At 33.8% G+C, this 21573-nt stretch overlaps 1 protein-coding gene across 5 annotated transcripts in view; it reads right to left on the bottom strand.

Moving 5' to 3' along the window:
• Positions 1-21573, bottom strand: part of LOC145933172 (puratrophin-1) — a 322624-nt gene that overhangs the window by 5751 nt on the left and 295300 nt on the right. The window lies entirely within an intron of this gene.

The following is a 21573-nucleotide window of genomic DNA, read 5'->3' as shown; positions in this document are numbered from 1 at the left end:
AAGGGTGCGATAAAGGACAAAGGTCTTCCATCTCTCGAAAAGATACCTTGGTATCCCTTCTGGTACCACAGAACTGCAGAGCTCCCGCAGCGTCTAACAGACCCATTCCTAATGGAAGGACCATAAATCGACATATGGGGGTAAATAATGTCACGATAAGCCAGGGGGGACCACTACCTCCTGTAGAGGTCTACAACACGTTTGTAGAGGGATGAGTAACACGCGCATTTACACGCGGAAAACCCCGCGTGCACGCACGGAATCGCATCCCGATGATGCGATGATACACGTACTCTCGCATTCGCGCGAGCGTGAAATCCACTTATTGTTAGACACGGCTCGACTACATCCTGGAACATGGATTGCTCGATCGAGTGTCCGTGACGAAAGACGCTCCCTGTATTTCATCCCACGATCGCCCAAGATATTATAATGGTACGATCGAAGAGAGAAAATCATCGCGGATAGGAATCAAGTCGATATCATGCAGAAAAAAGATTTCACCGGTTTATTTATTAGATATAAATAAATGACGCATTAATATGCAATCGAGAAATGAAATCGGATGAAGAAGGAAAAGTCGCAAGAGGCTTCGGTACAAAGAAGAAAGTATTTCGCACGTAACACATCGGTTCATACAGGATACACGTCACATTATATTCCTGATAAAATATCACGTCTCCCGCAGTGTTGAGACACTTTAACATCGTAAGTAGAAAGTATGTGACACGTAACTGCTTTAGACATGTTAATACTGATGTGAATTGAAGGGAAAAATGCAGAGTTCGAATATGAATGATCAGGGGAAGAATGATGTAAGCTATTAAAAATTATTACATTTTACTGCTACTCTATGCGATGGTCTATATAAGCAGCTGTAATGTGTAAAAATTGCAAATGCAATTTAAACGGACCTGTTTCATATATATATTTAAATATTTCATTTAAAATTCGCATTCAAATAAGATACGATAAAATTCGTACAAATAAGAAAGATAAAGACATTTTTATTATTCTTCAAAACGTTGATATATTTTTAAAAGTTGATCTATTAAAAATAAATTCACAGCTATAAATGTATATAAAAAGTCTGTGACATATTATTATTATTAATTGCACATTAATTTCTTAAGTATGATTAGATATTATTTATTAATTTAACGATAAATTGTGATATATATCCCATAAATATTTATAATCAATTAAATTGCTCTCTTTAAAATATATAATTACATGATATAATTATGTCTGTTTTTTTACGACTTGCCCTATCGATTGCAAACGTAATTTAGTGTTTCTCATCCATCCCGATGGCATTCGTTCATTTATGTGCACACGTGGCTAATCCCCCTCAAAATTCTCAAATTATCAAAGCTACTGTTCTCCTATTGAAGCATGACACTCGTGAGAAAATTATACAACACGTGCAATATTATATTTTTTCACGCTAGTAGCACTCTTAAGTATTGAGTAGCGTGCCTTGCTGGCATTACTCATCGATACAATATGGTATAACAAATATTTTCTAATTAATGTATCGTATTATTTTATAGATATATGTGAGGATACATTGTATCCATTTATTTATTAATAGCACGTTTATTAATCAAACAAATATATTTAAATTTTTACTGTCATAATGATTTGATTCTTTTAATATTACTCGCATCAAGCAATGATCAAGATAGCATTTTCAGAAAACTGTTACTTTATAAACAAAGTTTTAGAGATATATAAATTTAATTCCGTTCCCACATACATAATCATCGCTATGCAATGTAATTACGGACACCGCTCAAAACTGAAATCTGCAAAATAATTGTCAATTAAAATTATAAATCAACATTCTTCGCACGTGTCAACAATATTTTTTAATCTCCTTGTATGGGGGATTCGCACTTTTCAATCAGAATATCGAAACGAATCGATTTGCGTCCGGTCCAATCTTCTGATTATAAGTGGTTTACAGAGTGCGTAAATTTTACCTCGAGGGTCGTGATGCTATCTTTCTCTCTCTTTCTCTTTGAATCGTTTAATCAGAGGGACCGTTTCAATACAGGATATAATCCTCTTCCCATAAGCATGCAACTCTCTTACGCATTGTGGATTACGCATAGGGGCGATTATTAAATTTCACGTATCCAGCAGCGAATATCTCGCAGAAAAATCCTTTAAAGATTTATATAGTGTCGCAGTGTGTATTCTGTATTTCCGCTTCTCAGTTTAATTGTTTATCTACACGAGAGAAAACCAACCCGCATTATTATGAAAGTCTGCCAATGACTTGTTAATTTATTATCGCGCCCTCATTGTGACACACATATCTAGATGCAGCGCAAATCCAAGATCATTGTGAAAGTATGCTTATTTTACTGTATTTATGTATTTAAAAGACCATTAAGCAAATGCCGTAAAAAATAAGACACACGATGTACACGACATAAAATTTCAAGCTCGACATAATTGTTTAAATTGTATAACAATTTTCTGTATTGTATATTGTATATTAAATATAAATTAATTGTATGTATAATTAATCAAGTACAAAAGATTACGATAATTGTATTTAAATAATCAAAAATTAGTGCATTATATTGCATATAAAAAAATGCAAAATACATCAATCATAATAAATATTAAACTTAACATTCATACTGCATATAAAAAAATGCCAATTGATGCAAAATACATCGATCATAAATATTAAATTTAATATACATAGAGATCATTGTTCATTAACAGTTAAAAATGTGTTACACTGAAATTATTTTACACGACATAATTATTATTATATAACGCGAAATTGAATACGAAAATTCCTCAGTATAACACGCTCGTGGTTTGTTATTACGATGGAATGTAAAAAGGCGCCTCTCGGAGCATAATTGTTGGAGCGTGAAACCAGATTAGAGCTAAAACGTGAATGGATATATAGATTGTCTACGAACCATCGTACGTGTGTGTGTGTGTGTGTGTTTGTTCGCGCGCATCTATTAATTCATACTATCGTTAATTATTTATCATAATAAATTGTCAATTAATATAAGAAACTTTACAAAGGACCGCTGCAGCACTGTGAACACGCGGCGCCGATTATACTTTCTAATTATGGCAACACACGAACGGTATATCTATCAAAGATGGAAAGTTCTATTGTAGACAGAGGTTACTCCTAATGTCAGGAGGAATCGGCTGCAATATATCTCTTCAAATGCGAGCGCCATGAATGTACCTAATTAACATATCTTCGACCTAGGATAAGTGCAATCTTTCGTAAGCACGCGGGCGCGACGATTCGCGATTGATGGCTGGAAATAATTACATCCAACGTGCATTATTCTTTGAGGAATCATTCGTGAATTTCATTATAACACTGACATAAGTAAATGGCGGATTTGCGAAAGAAGAGCCGAAAAAAAAAAAAACTAAAGAGTGCGCAGTGCAATAAAAGTATAAGTCGTGAGATATACTTATAATATCCTGCAATGTAATTAATTATAGATGAGTTTTGTGGACTAGTAGAGTTAAATTAGTACAATGATTCACACATGATTGTTTAATCGGTGGTCTTATAAGATCTGATATAATCGGCTACATGTGTCATACTTTATGCAGCAATGGTATGCTAACAAGTTGAATTCCATTTTATGATTCAAGTGCATCACAAGTTATTTGTTTCTACTGCAAACTGCTCGTTTGTAAACAGCATTACAAACGCTTGATCAACAATTTGATAATTTTTATACACGTATAAGATCAAGATCATAGTATAATTTCAAATATATTTAATTAAACTTTTACTTATAATTAAATTATTTACTCGATTTAAAATTCGCAAAATTTTTCAAGTGCTTAAAACATTTGGTTGAATATAGTATAAAAAATAGCTTACAAAATATACAACTGCACAAGTTAAAGCAATTCCTCTCAATAGCATCATGCGATGCCAATACATCGTGAGTGAGTTAGCTCGATTTAAATTGACCTATCCTTTCCTGGTCTTACTCGATGTTATAGCTCCATTAATCTTATACAGTAAGAAATAAAAATGACATAAGACATAGATATGCAATATTGTCCGATTGTTGTCATATTGCAATCAACGCGATTTAAAGCGATTCTCAATCTTCCTCTCTATCAGTCTTTACGTGCTCCATTAAGCAACGTTAATTAACCGTTAAAGTAATCATTCACTGTCGCTGGTTATGGGTGAACTCTTATGTCAAGCATACTTCTTGGCTGCGACTCGTATTAGATTTTTCAACCGGTACTTGCAATATTTTTCTAACTGTTTAACGAACGATAAGATGACACTATTCGAAGACGCGGATGTGAACTGACAAGTAGTTGACTGTCAAACGGTTTTCCCGGTTCGACCGGCTCTCTTCTCGCAAACAATTGCCGAGAACTTCCCTATGGCTGAACCGAACATCGATTTCTCATCAGCAACAGGTTGTTGACCAATGTGGAATGTCACGTAAGAAAGTTGCAGTAAAATGCGGACGAATCGGATGTGTTTAACAGAATGCAATATAGTAGTAAGCGTTATCAACAATGACTTTCTTTGCGCATCCGCAAGATACAAAATGTATGGCATGTAAAAATAGATTGGTCAACAGATCCTGCTGTGCCAATTGCATTCAGAAAGCAGTTTTTACGATAATCGCAGAAAAAAATATGAATAGTTCAGTGGTAAAGTAGAAAATGAGATTTATTATAAAACAGAGATAATTTTTCGTTGTATTTTTACTGATAAATGCCACGCTGTACGTGTGTGCTGCAAATAAAATGATAAAATCAAATCATTATTGAAAAAAAAAATCACTTTCCCGTAAATGTGCTAGAAAGCTTACATATTTGAAGAAATAAAACATTTTTTAAAAGTATATAATTGCAATTTTATAAATTGCAGGTATAATATATTTACGCTTGCGGCATTAACTATTTATGGCTGGAACTTTCATTGCGATAAATCACGCGAGAATCTTGCCGTAGACGCTTAGAACTATAGAGAATAGCAAACGCTATTTGAGTCTCGAAAGTTATGTTAAACGCGAGTTCTTTTCCCGCATGATTCAATTCCGGATACAAATTTCGGATGGCAACTTCTCGTTTTCAATCCAGATAGCTCAAGAAAATTTTGTTCTTTGTATTCAAGGCGACGAAATCCAACGCGAGTTTCAACGGCAACAAATTACCTGTCACGATACTTTCTCCTACTGCAATCCTATTGCATACTGCAGAAAAGGTAGAGTTACGCGGGACACACTGAGAGATGCACCATGTTCGCGAGTATTCACGAACGTTTCGCTCTGTCACATTTGACTAAATTTATGATCGGGGCAAATAAGTTAAATAAATAAATCTCAAGAGAAGATGAAGTCAAAAGACTGTTGAATATTCATGAAATTGCAAGAAGACGATGCTCAATAAAAGATTTAATTACAGCAGCAACATGTTAATTTCTTGATGCAATTATTTCCATAGTCACAGTTACAGTAATTAAAAAAATACATTTATATTATTATATAAAAGAAACTTTATATGTCAATAAACTGTAACGAAATTTTACTTATAAAAATAGCAAAATTTGCATTATAAACAAAATAATCACAGGCACTGTTTATATGTTTGCAAACCTAGAAAGAGATTAAATTTATCTTTCCTCCATCTATGCATATTACGATCATGCATATAGATGACTGTTATACGACGTTATATACAACTGTTATATGATAACATGACTGTTATACGACGTTAAAAATTTCTTTTACTGCATAAAAAAATTGTGAATGCAATGATGTAACTTGTGTAACTGATGTAAATATAAACGTGCGGACATTTCTTCATTAATGAAAAAACGGAACAGGATCTAACATGAATGAGCATACGCGATACATTAATTTGCATAATTTGAGAAGAAAGGCAGAAAACATCCAGGTTAATAAGGCATTATTTTAAATAAGAAAATAAAAACGCGTAACCGAGATGTACAGTGATGTGTTTCATACATAACAGCACTTCGCTTACGATTGCATATATGACGATCGTATAATTTATTAAGCAATAAGATATGACACAGAATATCTAGGTCTGACATTTAAAGATAGAGAAAGTATATTATTGCACATGGGCATTTTATAATAGATTATAATAGCGTGTAAGTTCTCTTTTTAAATATGTATTATATATACACAATATATAAAATAATACATATATAAATTAATAAATAATAATATAAAATGTATTATATATGATAAAATATATCTTTATCTTTTTTTTTATCTATTATTTTTTTATCTATTTTCTCACGATATATCTATATCAATAAAAAAATATATAGTTATTAATATTATTTGAATATATATACGATGTGATTGTGTGTGTACTATCGCAATCAAATTTGTTGAATGCATCCTCTGTTTAAATTTTAAATCATTAAAAATAAAAAAAATGCATATCCAGATTTCATCATAAATTCGCAGCAACGCATACAAGACATCGGTCAGATCGTTTCGACACCAACCGTGTTATTGCAAAGTTCAAGAGTACTTTTATTACTTTCCCTCCTGCCCTTCCCGCACGAGATCGACCACTTTCACTTTTTCTCTTCCTGCCTTTTTGAGTGCGCGCCGCGCGATTAGCTGCAGAAATGCAGGTATTCACGATGAAAACTGGTACCGGTCGCACGTGAAATCGATAATCGCCATAGCCACGAATGGTGCAAGTGTCTCGAGATATCGCATTCCACGAGACGGCAAAGGTCGTATCTCTCGATTAGACGTCTGCGTTCGTCGCCACGTGAAATCTCTCTCCCTGCATATTTCGATGTCTGTTTCTCCCGTCAACGTGAAACGTTTACCTTTAATTGTTACGAGACTTTACTTTCTGTATCCGGCAGATCTTTTATGGACAAAATCTATAAAATTTTAACCGAGTCGTAATTTAATTATCAAGGAAAATATCGTATATTCGAAAAATTATTTAACCTCTTCCAATCCTCGATAAGAAATTAATTCGAGATATGCGTCATAAGATGCAATCGTTAGACTATCATGTAAATAGGCTCTCAAACTTTTATTCGTGGTGTCTCATCAGGATGATTGAAGGCAAGTGGCCGCTAAGTTCTAACTTTAGCCACAAGTGTTGATTCCCTACGTTTACGCAAAATAATTCATTGTAAAATTACTGTAATACTCGTAATTCAAGTAAAACATTTTTTATAGTGATTGAGAACTTGCCTATGAAAAGCCTTTTAAAACAATCTAACTACGGTAGAAAAATAATAAAATTAGTTATATTTCATAATTCTTTTATTTTTATCAAAATTTCGAATTAATTTGTGTATTTTTTATAAACTTATCACACATCTCTTTATAGATAAGATTCATGATTACTCCTGAACATGTTTTATAGGATCATATTCGATTCTCAGAAATCACTACTCCGCTAGAATAGAAATTCCTGAAGGCCATTTCATCGGTAGGAAGACACGCGAGAACTATAGTGTGAGAAAAGATCGATCCGAATCGAATCGAGGTCGATTCATGCTCAGAGCATGATCGATCGATCCGATCTATACTTTATGCGCTTCGCGATTTCCATCCATGATTTTTATTGTTCACTTTAGTGATTGGCCATGATCCCCCCTTATTGCCGATATAGATGCAGATAGGAACTATGCATATAAATCATTCGTGAGAAGTCCGGTGCCTTTGCGACACTCAAAATGATCTTGTTACCGATATATCTCTGTATTTTATACATTCCGCGTATTAATCAAATAATGCAATCTAAAAACAGATTTCGTGAAACACAATCACGCCAAATCCTGTCATATATTTACATAAATCATGATAAACAATCTAATACTGTGTTAGATACAGCATCAGATTGTTATATTATATTGTAATTTTTTATTATAATATAATATATACGCTGTATATATAACAATTTTACCGCATGATAAATAGAAAGTTCTAATTTTGCGAACCACAATTATAACGATTTCTAATTTTATAAATCGTTTAGTATGCACAGTTATCCTTTAAAAAATTCTGCCGCGAGATAAGAGCTGAAGATACCAACGAGAATCGTGAGAAGTCTAGAGCTGCAACCGCACTTGTGGTCACATTTTTTTGTCGAAGATAACCACGTGAAGGGAAGAACGATTTTACGAGAGCACGATCTCGCGCTGAAACGTATATAAAGAGTGATTTATGACCGGACGGGACACACACGGGAAAAAGATGAGGGGAACGCACCCCTCAGTGGTTACACACTCGATTCTCGATCTGTGAGCCACGACGCATTATTTATGCACAACACACACAGGGTGTCGTTTTTCAGTCGTGCACCTTTACGGGCTTCTTATACATGCACTTTGGACCGAAGGAACCGCAAGGCTGCATTCGAATGTTTGACTTTTGTGGTTGATTTGCGTGTCATCACGCTATGAAAAGTACCATTAAAATGACAAGAATGTACTAACAAACAAAGATGTATTACAAGTATCAGTTAAATATATACAACCTAACTTTTATTAGATTGTTGTTCACATATGCTATACTATCGTATATACTGAAAAGACGATAAAAAATTGGAAATGGAAAAAAATTTCGTATATCGAGATTTAATCATTTGATTTGCCTATCGAAAAACTTTTAATGTATTAAAATCTATATATGTAAATTGTGTTTGTTATGCGAAAAATGCACATCAAATTAAAAAGATAAAAACAAATATACATAATTTATACGTAGAATCCATAAACATTTAATTTTATGGATTCAAAACTTAAATGAGTATTTCATATTTGTATCTTTTTCTGCTTTATTACATAAAATTCTATTTGTAATAATTAAAATCATTTTTTGTAGTACTACAAAAAAATTTCTTTCAATACCGTTTACAATAAAATTTATACGTTTTATTGATGCCTGAAGTATATGTTTGTTTGGCTCGCTTTAACTGAATCTTGTACAAAATGTTTTGTGTATTCGAGACACCGCACGACTGCATAAACGCTATTCTAACGGTCCGGAAAATGTTTGGCATTCATGACGAAACAAATATTATCACAAAGGGTATTGGTACAATAAGGCATAAAAGACTCTCGCATCTGTCATTCTCATTATTTAGGGAGTAGTGCTAGCTTGTCGAAAACTTTGACGGCGCGTTCCGCGTTTAGCGCGAAAGTTTACAGCTGCCAGATGATCCTTGCGCAGAATGAAAAGCGAGAGCTGCTGCAATCGATAGATCATACATACACATAATAGTGTTAAGAGGCGATCAGAGTATGAATGGCTGTAAATAGTTTTCGTATAAACTACCTCTTAGATTATTACAGCCATAACTCTTGTATAATGTGCTTATAGACGTACCTCTTGTTAGCGTTAACTATATATTGTATTATAGTGAAGGTATTCTTTAGAATACTTTTTTCTCTGTGTCGTATCAATATACTAGTAGTAGTTATATCATGAAAATTAATTGCGTTATATTATGTTATTAATTTTATGTTAAAGAGTTTATTTTATTTTTTATTATTTCATATTACATTATGAATAATTACGCTTGACGAATATATAATATCGCAAATTATGATTTAAATATAATATAATATAATATTGCAAATTATATAATTTATGAAGGTTTTATGCTGTTTTGTAGAGAATCGTAAAATTCCAATATGTCACGAGAGAAAGCAGTCGAATAACTATTCAATCAAATATAATTCGAGTAATTATAAGAGAATATATGTATGAGAATGCAGTATACAATTATCGTTTTGTAGTACGCTCTACAAAATCCCCCCCTCACTCTTTCTATATTTAATTCAATATTGCCGACTCCGATAATTAAAGGGTAAAAACATGAAACATATGTCAGCATAGCGACTGCTGCGTTGATGGCAAAATATAATACGGAATCACACGCATGCTCGAGTTTCATCGACATGTATGACCATTAATCGTGACCACACCTGGCAATGATTCAAAATCATTATCCCGCACAATGAAAAATAAGTAGTTTAAACGTGCCACATAATACTTTCTGTAAAATGGGATATATAAATTAACCTACATCACATTATTACGTATAGTATACTTTGTCTTCGTTTTTACATTCTCTTATACTTTTATCACCTCAGAGCGCTATTAAAAAAATATCCGCTGTAATTAATATTAAAAAAAAGATATGATTACTCAATATCACGTTATTCAATAGTAATTTCTTCATTATATTCTTACAGTTTCTTTCTTGAAGCAAAGTAAAAAAAAAAATCATTATCATGTTTTGTAATATCTTTTCACATTTTCTTACGCATGATTAATTCTGCTACTGTAAGTGAACCATTATGTCGATGCCATAGAGATATTACGTTTGTATCTGAAAAAGGTGCTATAACCGAGCCTGTAGCTACTGGTGCAATATGAATAAAGGAATGCGAGGCAACAATAATAATAATCGTTGCAAATCTCTCGATATAGCGTTATAAATTATTATTCGAATTGAAGTAAAATAGTTTTTAGATAAACAAAATCATATTAACTTCATCACATTCTACCCGTTTTTAACAGTATCCCACCTCACTTTCCTTTCTTCTATCGAGATCTTTCTCCACAAGCTGTTACGAGATGACAATTCTACGCGTTAGTCCTGGTTGCACGTGACTTGCACGTCCTATGCATCGCTCAGTTATTCTTAGACCGTAAAACGTTTATTTTTCTCAGCTTAAAAGGTTTCGAACTGTGAGGTCTATGCGCGCTCTAATAACTCGACGATGTTATGCACATCGCCAGCGACGCGTATACACAGGCCATAAATTCCTCAGCCAAGATTCCTCCACTCCTAGTGGTAATGAAATTCATAGTATTATTCGCGATCTTTCTTATGCAATTCTACTGCGAATGATTAATAACTGATTATCATACATGTTCCCAAGTAAACGATTACTGATAATAATCGTTCTGACGCAGTCTTGATAACTATAAAATAATATATAATAATTATTATTAAGATGTGTAAAGATCTCTTATCTTTTTTTTTTCCAAGAATATAGAAATCTCGCAGAAAAAGAAAGAGAAGATATTTCAAATTAATAAGTCTTTTAATTTTATTTTGAGATTCGATTGTCAAAATTTAATATTAAAATTCTTACGCTTCGTCAGTCAAGAATTTCGTGATATGCTACATCCGTTTATTCGCGATAGTAATCGAAGATTTAAGCATTTCTTTAAAAAATAGGCAACGATATCTTAACCCACGTGCATTCAAGAGTTTGTGCAAACTAAAGATTCTATCTTCAGTTGTGATGAATAAGTAGTGTTGCGATTAAACACATATGCGTTATTATGAAATAATAATACTGCGAACAGTATTGCTTACATTAAATTCGATGATAAAAATTATATCACTTACAATACATTTTCACGCGCGAACGCTTCGCCGACAGATTGGATCAGTTTAACGAGCGTCACGATTGAATTTGCCTCTCCAGGGACTACGACTAATTCAATTTCTAGCGAGTATCGCGAAATACTCGAACGCATCGGTCATGGTTAAATGGATAATCCTGCTCGTCGGTACTGTCAGTCAAATCGCCGTGTCACAGCTGACAGATAATATCATGATGCTCTGCTTTCCAATTACATAGCATGTAGTTATTACGGATAGTGTTAAAAAATTTCAATTCAATTTTTAAACTTTTAGCCAATGATTGTCTTTTACCACTATAATCTATACAAGTATATTTATTATATTTTATAATAATTTTTCAATAATTGATATTATACGTTTGTACTTGCATAATATATTTGCACTATTAATACTATTACTTATTAAATTTCAAAAAGAGAGAAAACTCTCGCTATTTAGATAAGATTTTGTCATATTCAGAGATATAATTATATACCTTGCACTCTCCTTTTCTCTCTTTACTTAAGTAATTATAGATCTAGGAGCGCGAGCACAGATTGCAATTACTGCAAGTATCGACGGAAGTATCTAAGGTTGTTCGATCAATTTGATGCGGATCGAGTACACACTCGGTCTCGTGGATTCAAACGCGATACCAAAGAAGCTATGCTTACAGCGTATTACTGTAGGTGAGACGAGAGTATCGACGTTTACATAAGCGTCTCTGATGTAATTGATCACGAACGCGGTGACTCTCTCGGGCGGAGACCAACGCGTAGCCTGCAGATTGCATTATAGTGCGATTTATCCGCCGATGATTCGCGCAGGATGAAAAATACGAACGTAGCATGAGCGTGGGATACAATCTGCTCGCCCTGACTTAATTGTCTAGCGCGAAGCAGCCTGTAATTCGTCTCTGATTGAGTTCGGTTTAACGAGCATCGAGCAAAAAAGACTTCTTCACAATGACCGCACCCATACTCCACGACGCGAAATTCCTAGCTCCTCGGATAGATTATATTCCGTCAAGTGTCCTAGTGGCGAGCAGTTACTGCTCTACATACTGGAATCTCTTAAAAGCATCCGCCGAGAGTGCATAGGGTTCAAGTGCACCGATTACTTTGCATTCGTCAGATGACGGAGCTGAATTGATGGCAATTGCGGGTAAAGGGAAGGCTGGAGTGATTCAGGATTATGCATTAAAAGCCGTTTCACTTCCACTCGCTTCAGTTCAATCTACTAACTCTCCCGGTCATCAGGAAGCAGTTACTCTTATATCCAATTATGCTTTCTCAGGAGCGCGAGCGTTTTAATCTTAATGCAATTTACCTTGCAATCACATCTTCACTTTCATCTACAATCTTTTCGCGTAAATAAAAAAATCGTTTTCTTCTTTTACTTGAATCGCATTTATTAATTTAAAAAATTGCAAGAATTCTTTTTTGCTCTCTAAATCACTTGAATCGGTCAATGAACTTGCAAGGAAGCGGATCAAATTGTGCGTGACACGCCAAGTAATGCATACAGTGGCGAACAGATGGATGCTGATTTCGAAAGGGAAAAGATCTCATCACCAGTAGCATTATTATTTCCTTATCTATCGCGACATATATATTTTTCTTTCCATCAACAGTGGCAAGGCTTTAACGGTATATTCGAAAACGAGTCACCTGGCCTCCAAGAGGCCTTCGCGCACGTCTGCAGCATACCATACTGATATTGGGGCCTTAGCTCCGGCTCCGTCGCCATGCCCGACCCGTATATATACTGTTCATGCGACACGAATAATAACTAACGGCAAAGTACATTGCGAACACGCTGGCATCTGAATATCACGCTTTGTCACGCAAATAAGCACGGACTTACGCGCTAATACGCGCCGTGTACTTACAGCGGATACATTTATTACGGTACGCAGCCGCAACGAGAATGCATAGTGCAACGAGATGCAAGGTCCGGGCACGTAGGAAAACGCGATGATTGATGAACCACTCGAGAGTTATTCGTACAGTACCACCGTAGCACGATGGTAATGTGCATATGAAAGCGCGAGAGAGAATACATATTTTTACTGTGCTAAATACCGGAATGAGTCGGGAGAAATGGTTAAAATCGTCGTAGCCGGAAAAATACAAATGTAAGTGACCGTTGATGAATTATGTCGCTTCTCATTTTAAGCGCTTTCATCTTAACAGAATTCGCGAACTTTTACTCTTATGGTCTTTTATAAACCATGCATTTATAATGAAAAATTATAAAGAAATGCATTATTTTATGTGCGACATAATTTTGATCATATCTATCGATTTCTCATCAAATTATTATCTTATATATAAACAGCTCATAAATACATTTTGTATTTAAAAAAAATGTACATATATTTGTAAATTGAATAAAATCCTTCGCAAAGATAGAAATAGAAAGTATCAAAAGAGTTATCGATTTTTATATCATGAAGATCATGAAGTTTTATTTAGAATTCAAGTAAAAATACCTTTAAATATCGGTTAATTCAGTTTTATTTCTTTCTTGTCGTACAGGAAATGATCGAGTAGAACTATTATATCTTGATCTTGATCTACATTTTTTTAGTCGCGTATATGACAAAGTTAGTTACTCTTAAATAAAAGTCTACCGCCTTCACGCTTCTCTCTCTTTCTTTCTCGATGATATGAATCTCTCAACCATTGTCCTACATTATTATAATATCGGCGTCAGACATCCTGTTTGACATGACATGACTCGATTCAGGCATGCATTAATTATCGTCGACGTGCTGCCGATAATCGACGGATAATAGCATTGCCTACATAGGGGGCACATGAACGGGAACAGGAACACGTAGGATGCTTTTTTTTCGTCAACGCTTTTCTTTTGCCTTGACATTTCGTAGGCATGTCTATGAGCGCACTTTTACGATTAAATTAATATTTCAAGTGTCTGAATATCATAAATATCAAATATCAAAGAAACATTCTTTTTTATTTATATTATATGTTATATAGGCAGAATAATAATTTCATATAAAATTTTCGCATTTTTGTTATTGCATAAATAATACGTTAATGTGTACACAATTTTGTACATTCTAAAAATCTCTGGATATATTAAAACATGCATTGCGCGCTGAAACTACCAAGATTCCTGCCTTAAAGACCACAAGAACAAAGTGGAATGTTCCTTTTAAACGACAAAATACTCTTACTCTCCTAACTAGGCATCTGCGAATAATTAAGTACAGCGTAGGATATTCATAAAGTAGTAGTAGACTCATAAACGTCTTTCTCGAGGGCTCGTCTTTTCAACAGGATGCGTCGCAGCATGCATGCATGCATGCATACGCTATATTTATCGTGACAGACAAACGTAATAGAAGTGAGACTTTCATTAATTAGACGCAAAATCGACGAGGATTTTCTTCGACTGTTCTATCCGCGGAAACGAAAGGGAAAGGCCGAATTGGTTGGAGAGGAGATTGTTTTGAAGGATAACCGGCATACCTAATGATACCAATATATTATGCAATTGCATCGATCGGACAAATTAAACATGAATTTCAACAAGACTCGAACGGTACTTGTTCTTTTTTTGTATATATTTACGCAACAAATGACCATATATCACGCGAAGTATAAACGGCATAATGCCAAAGTAAATGATAAATTGCATCATAAATAAAATCGTTGTTTTCCTCGTACAATTTTTCTTTTTCCGCAACGCGCAGGACATAATGTATCTTATAATTTTATAATAAAAAATAATGCTGTTATAATTTCACTTATGAACAATCAAAATATTTGATAAGTATCCACAAGATGTTATAAGCAAAAATGATAAATTAATTTTAGATTTCGGTAGAAAAAGTTGAGTTACGAGGCACATGGGCTGCAAAAGAAATATTTTCTTTCAGCTTTCATGTTTAACACAAAGGTCCACGATAAATCTGTGGAAAGGCGACGTCTCGATTAAATTGTGTTACGTTTTGAATTCGCATTTAATTATACGGCGCTAGGAATTTAATCGCAGCGGCAGGAACGCGAGAGCGAGAGTTTACCTTGAAATAGGACGGTGACGTGCGCAATTAAAATGTGCGCAAACGGATGCAATTCCGTGCGACAGCTGCACCCGTTGGTGCGCTAAAGGGAGGACGTGAACCGCGAGGAAAGCGAAGGAGAATAATGGTCGGAGCACAACATAGGGAGGACGCAGCGCAGAGGAGAATGTTGACCAGCCGTAACGCTAAAAATATATGAGCGTAAAGCGATGACTCCGCGCCTCCCCGACATCCGCCGTCGAATCCGCTTTTACCCTCGAAATTACTCGGCGTACCTCTGACAAGGAATTTTTGGCACGCGTGCAAAGCGGGTGAAACAAGGGAGGAAAATTCCGCAACCTTAGTCTCGAATAGCTGTTCTCATGCGCAAGCCCTCAAATATAGTACGGTGGTAAGTCGAAAGGAATCTCCATAGGAGCAGTGAAAAATGATCACTTGTTACCCCCGTTTACTCAACGCATTTATCTGTACCCTGAATTGGAACGCTGCAAATCGGGATTACTCTATGTCATAGGTATGTCTCTTATCTTTTTATAAATGATGACACATAAAATTCTTCTTGAAATTAAAATATAAATTTTACAAATTATGTGAACAATAATAGAAAAATGAATTTGAATTACTTATAACAAAAAAAGATTCTCTTTGCTCCAAAAATTCTACAACAAATAGAAATAAAAATTCCGATGTAATCATCAATATCAGCATAAATGAGAAAAAGAGGGAAAGAGAGATTATCATAAAATATTTCCATGAGAGTTCTTCGATTAAAATGCAAATTTTTTAATTGTTTCGAATATAATTTCAAATATGGTCTCGGCAAATGAAATTATATGTCATTATCATATAATTAACAACGATTGCAAATTTCGGTGCGACGCGGAACAGCACGAATTGCGCGTGCTGGTATGCTTCACTTTAAAAAAAAAAAAGAAAAGAAAAAAAAAACATTGCAATACCTTTCGTTACGCAAAAACATTCACGACATGCTCTCACTTACCAGCTCTCTCGTGTATTTCTTGAAATAGTGCGGTCTCGAAAGAAATTTGCCGGGATGAAAACTCGTTCGCGCGACGGCAGGTATGTATGTAATGAGCAGTTTGTTCCAAAGGGTTGATTAATATAAAAATTGAGCTACGCCCACGACGTAATTGATACACAGATGCACGCACGCGTAAGATGCAGCGAGGAGATGTAAGGAGGTGTAACGCGGTTTCACATTTGACCGCATTTTTGCTCGCAGCGGGGTGACTCGCATAAATCACGTGAATCACGTGTGAGTCGTTGTGTAATTCGAAATTACGTTCGGTCGCAGAAGGTAATTGTGCAATAATGTATCGATAATACCCGACGAGGATCACGACGCAACCGATCGACGTTTTCGCCCGTTATTAGACCGTAATTATATGCATTACACGCAGCCGTATATATTTTAAAGACGCGCCATCCACAAGCGCGTAGAATATTAAATGCGAATTACGGAAAATTACGAAAAAAGAAGTTGCGGATTCCGCGCGGAAATTTATTATTTCCGCGAGATTACAATCGCTACACTTGATCAGAATTTTCCCGAAGGAAATTATTTTTTATCTTATTTTGAAATTATTAATAAATGAATTAATGGTCGGTTAAATATAACAAAAGCTAATAAGATTCTAAAAGATTCGAACAAGAAGTTTAAATAAATGCATCTCGCAATTTACTGACATTGTCTTGATGTATCATACACCATGTTCCTTTCTTTGCCAATAAATCGTTTCAGAAAAATCTACAGAACTTTTTCGCATTTCTCATCGAAGTGCATTGAAAGAAATACTGTCTTTTACTTCTCGCGATCAAACTTGTTTTAAGGATATTTTTACTTAGCAAGAAAATATAATTATTTTAAAAAGTCTGGGATAAGATTCAAATTAAACTTTATAAATAAGATAAGTAACTGTTATTATATATAATATAAAAATTCTCCCCTTTTTCCAATGTTCTCTTCTTATTTATAAATTCTATGCTTAACTGGATTATTGCTCAAAATAATTTTGTATTTGTATTTTTAATTTTTACACAGTTCACCAATATTGCATAATTATTGGAAATATCATTTTATGGATATTAATAAAATCATCGACACGTTTTACGAATAATTTGCGGTCAAAATGTACGAACAAACAAAATGACATTTGAAATATTTGACTTCTTCTTTTACCCATAATATATTTCGCGCCTCTGATTGTCGAGAATTCAAAGAATATATTTTATTCGACATAAAATTCGCAAAATTCGAAATCCGAGAACCGAATCGATTGCCGACTGGAATTTATTTTCCTGCCAGCAAATTAATCCGAAAAAATTTGTTATCGGGTGTGCGCTGGTTCGAGGATATCATGTTTTGTTTTGCTTCATCAGACTCGCATTGTTCCGTTTGATAGACACGTTTCGGAATTGTATGATGGATTCACGGAAGCTAGGACCTATCGTATAAAAAAGCGGATACATGAGTCAAAGCGAACGATTGGATTACTCGAAGCTCTCCCTGGCGTTAGCTTCCATCTCTCGCTATCGGTTATTATTCGTGGAACTTTGCAACGGTCCCCCATAAAAATACAGGAATTGTACTGCGGTGCGTGCACCATGGAGCAGAGTGAAAGTTGTGCTTATGGATAAATTATATAAAACTGTAGGTAACTATATGATATACGTTGTAAAAGAAATAATTACAAACTGCTAATAAAAAATATTAATAATGTAAAAGATATTTCTTGAAAATTTTTCGTTATTTTTTAAAAATAGATATTGCTCATATTATGCTTGAACTTCTCTCCCTATGAAAAAACAAGCATGAGCAACTACGTTGGAGAAACGCGATATGTTTTTTTCAGTTTTTGTGTTTTTACAAATATGATGATTCAACAAGATATTTGCATCGTGAGACTTTTTGAGTGATGCTACTCTGATATCGGATAATATTTTCGAATGACCGTATTATTCGCGTTTATTCGCGAAGGCCACAACGGAATCACGTCTCACATATTCCTTAGTAAGGAAACACGTATCTGATAGAAGAGTTTTTGCGAAATCGAAAGTCCAAGTGCTAAATAACGGAAAAGTCTTAGTTTATTTTCACCTTATTGCATCGGTAAGGGAAAGTCAGTTTCCTTTGGAAATATCGAAACACTCGACCTGCGAAATATGTCGACAAGCTTTTTCGTTCAATATCACTAATTCATAGAGTAATAATAAGGAAATAAAAAGACTAATAAGGAAATAATACACACACATACTTATATGCAACTCATAATATTTAGCGAACAAGAAAGAAACCGTACGTCGCTATCTGCGTAAGCTTTCTCCTGATCAATCATCCTTCCGACCTAATTCACGTAATCCATTGTCTTCGTTCATTCTCGCAAGACGCTTCCTTCGTGAAAGAAAAATTCAAGCGTGTATAAAAAACAAATAATTTAGTCTATTGTGAATAGAAATAATCGACACACACATGCACACATTCATAATTTTCGTTACGTCATTAGGAATTGTCGTGCAGCATTATGTTGAGATTGCATGATTTCCATTAATGTACACGAATAAAATATTATAGTAAAAATTACAATATTCGCAATTGGAATTTTTGTAATCGTGGAACACATATAAAAGAAATCACGATATTTTTATTCAATAATATTATACATATGTATTATATTTTAGTAAGAAGTATTTTGTAATTATTAAAATATTTTGATGTGTAAACAAATGCATAATTTATAATTTTTATAGTAAATCTTAATGTTGTTATAGCTTTATATGTTGTAAAAGAGAAATGTTCGTATAATTTGTACTCTAAAATTTTCTCCGTGTACAGCCGTACTTTTCTCGAGAACATTAAATTGAGGGCATTTGCTTTATCGTTATTTTATGTGATGGATCTACGCAGAAACGGATGCGAAATTACTCCCATTGCCAATCACTAATTGCCACGAGTGAACATGTATGACTAATACCAATACGAAATTTTTGTCTTTTTAAGACTCAGTCCCATATAGAAGAAAATATAATTCAATACAATCCTGCACTATTTAAAAGATTTACAAACGTAATGCAATATATAAAACACATATTTAGAATCACAAATGTAAGAGGAAAAAAATGGTTATTATGTATAAAGTAGACTATATACAGATTTGCACACATATATACATATATGTAAATAATATATCAGACATGTAATTTCAAATTTCTAATTTTCTTCGAGATACTGAGGGTTAAGAGGTCAAAGCAAGATAAAAAACATATTAAGGTCAGAAGTCATAAAAGTGCAACGAAGAAGCCTTTTTAGCGAACACTAAACGCTATCAACAATTACGTCATATCGATATAAATGCATTGTGATGTTATAACGTGATATTCGAGATATATCGTGTATTATATTTATAAACAAATAATATAAAAAATTCAATTAAAACAAATAATATAAAAAATTTCCAGTTATATCTTATTATATTCTAATTAAACATAATATAAAATATATCGCGCGTAAATAAAAATTTTATACAAAACACGGTAACGATATAAAAGCATCCCACGCTGCAGTGATCGTGAACGTGAGAACATTTTTCTCATAGTGATTTCGAAAGGCGCCAAATCAAAAACTGAAAGTGGTTTCAAACTGGATCGGAACGTTAGACCGGTCCTAGGAGCAACACATTATTTTCCTTCGGTCACGCGAAACCACTTCATTGGTCCATTAACATTCCACGAATGCGTGGCCCGCGATTTTGTCGGCCGGATTTGCATAAAGTTCCGCAGGATCCCCGACGCTGGCATCGTGTACCAGAATAAACGGCGATAAACTTATACGCGTTGATGATCATTTCATTGGTTTAGTAACCTCGGGCTTTAGCATATACAGCGGTTATTCTGTTCGGCTAAACACCGTATTTTAGATTAAATTTTATCCCAATCTCATCCTGCTTGCTTTATAAACAGCTTGTTTTTAGATATTAACAAATGTAAACAATTTATCAATTTTTCGCGTAAAATGTTGCATTATATTTGCTACAATTGAGTAATATTTTTAGTAAAATATAAATTATATTTAATTGAAATTGTAGCTGAAATGTTACAGTTTTATTAAATCACACACATATATAATTCAAGCCAATTTTTCAAAAATTTTTTATTCACACTATTGTGGAATTTTTATGAAATATATTTTTATTTGCATTATTTGCAAAAATATATTTCTGTAAAAAATTATGTAGCAAGACAAAAAAAATATCAGATATTAAAATATAAAAGTTAATATTAAATTAAGCTACATTATTGTGCAGAAATTTTTAAATATGTTCAAACCGCGTATTCAATATTTAATTAATACATACGTTAAAGTAAATAAAATGGCTTACAAAAAATGTCAATCGTTCACTGGATCTAAGTGAAAAATTCTAATTATAGAAAGAATTTAATTTAATCGAACAAAAGAAACCTACTAACAACCAAGAACTAAAAGCTATGAAATTGCGTTATCAAATGTGTTGTTTATTTATAAATAAATATGATCAAATTCTTCTAGTTTCACAAAAAATGATAAACTATATCTTATTAATCTATCTCGTATTTATAAACGAACATAATTATATTTGCTCGCGATTCGATTTGATCGCAAATTCTATTGGAAAATCATAATATTGTTTTATTGATTTATCGTATGTATTTATTTCAGCAGCATATAGCTTAAAATGCTACACATACAATAGCATAATATATTAATTGTATAGTTTTATATAGACTATAACAATAACTGGAAAAAAATACTTGCTCCATTCCAGTACAATTACGGAAGGCACGCGCGACAGATAATACGAGTGTCAACACGTAACTAAACGAACAAATTTCATTTCGTAATTTTGATAAGCGAATGTATATTTTTCGCACGTGCAGCGTGTAAATGGCAGGCAAACATCATGACGTGGAAAAACCAAGAAAGTTCGAACGTTGTGTAATCCTAAGCGATTCTGCGAAATATGAACTTTATATTTTTAGATCGGGACACTACAGCCTCTGCAAAACAGCTCATTCCATGACATTGTGCATAATTTTAATAAAAC

Source organism: Prenolepis imparis, unplaced genomic scaffold, assembly GCF_030444845.1.
Source record: "Prenolepis imparis isolate NDT839.2.m4 unplaced genomic scaffold, iyPreImpa1.0 SCAF_2, whole genome shotgun sequence".
NCBI lineage: Eukaryota > Metazoa > Arthropoda > Insecta > Hymenoptera > Formicidae > Prenolepis > Prenolepis imparis.
This window is presented reverse-complemented; position numbering and strand designations above follow the sequence as displayed.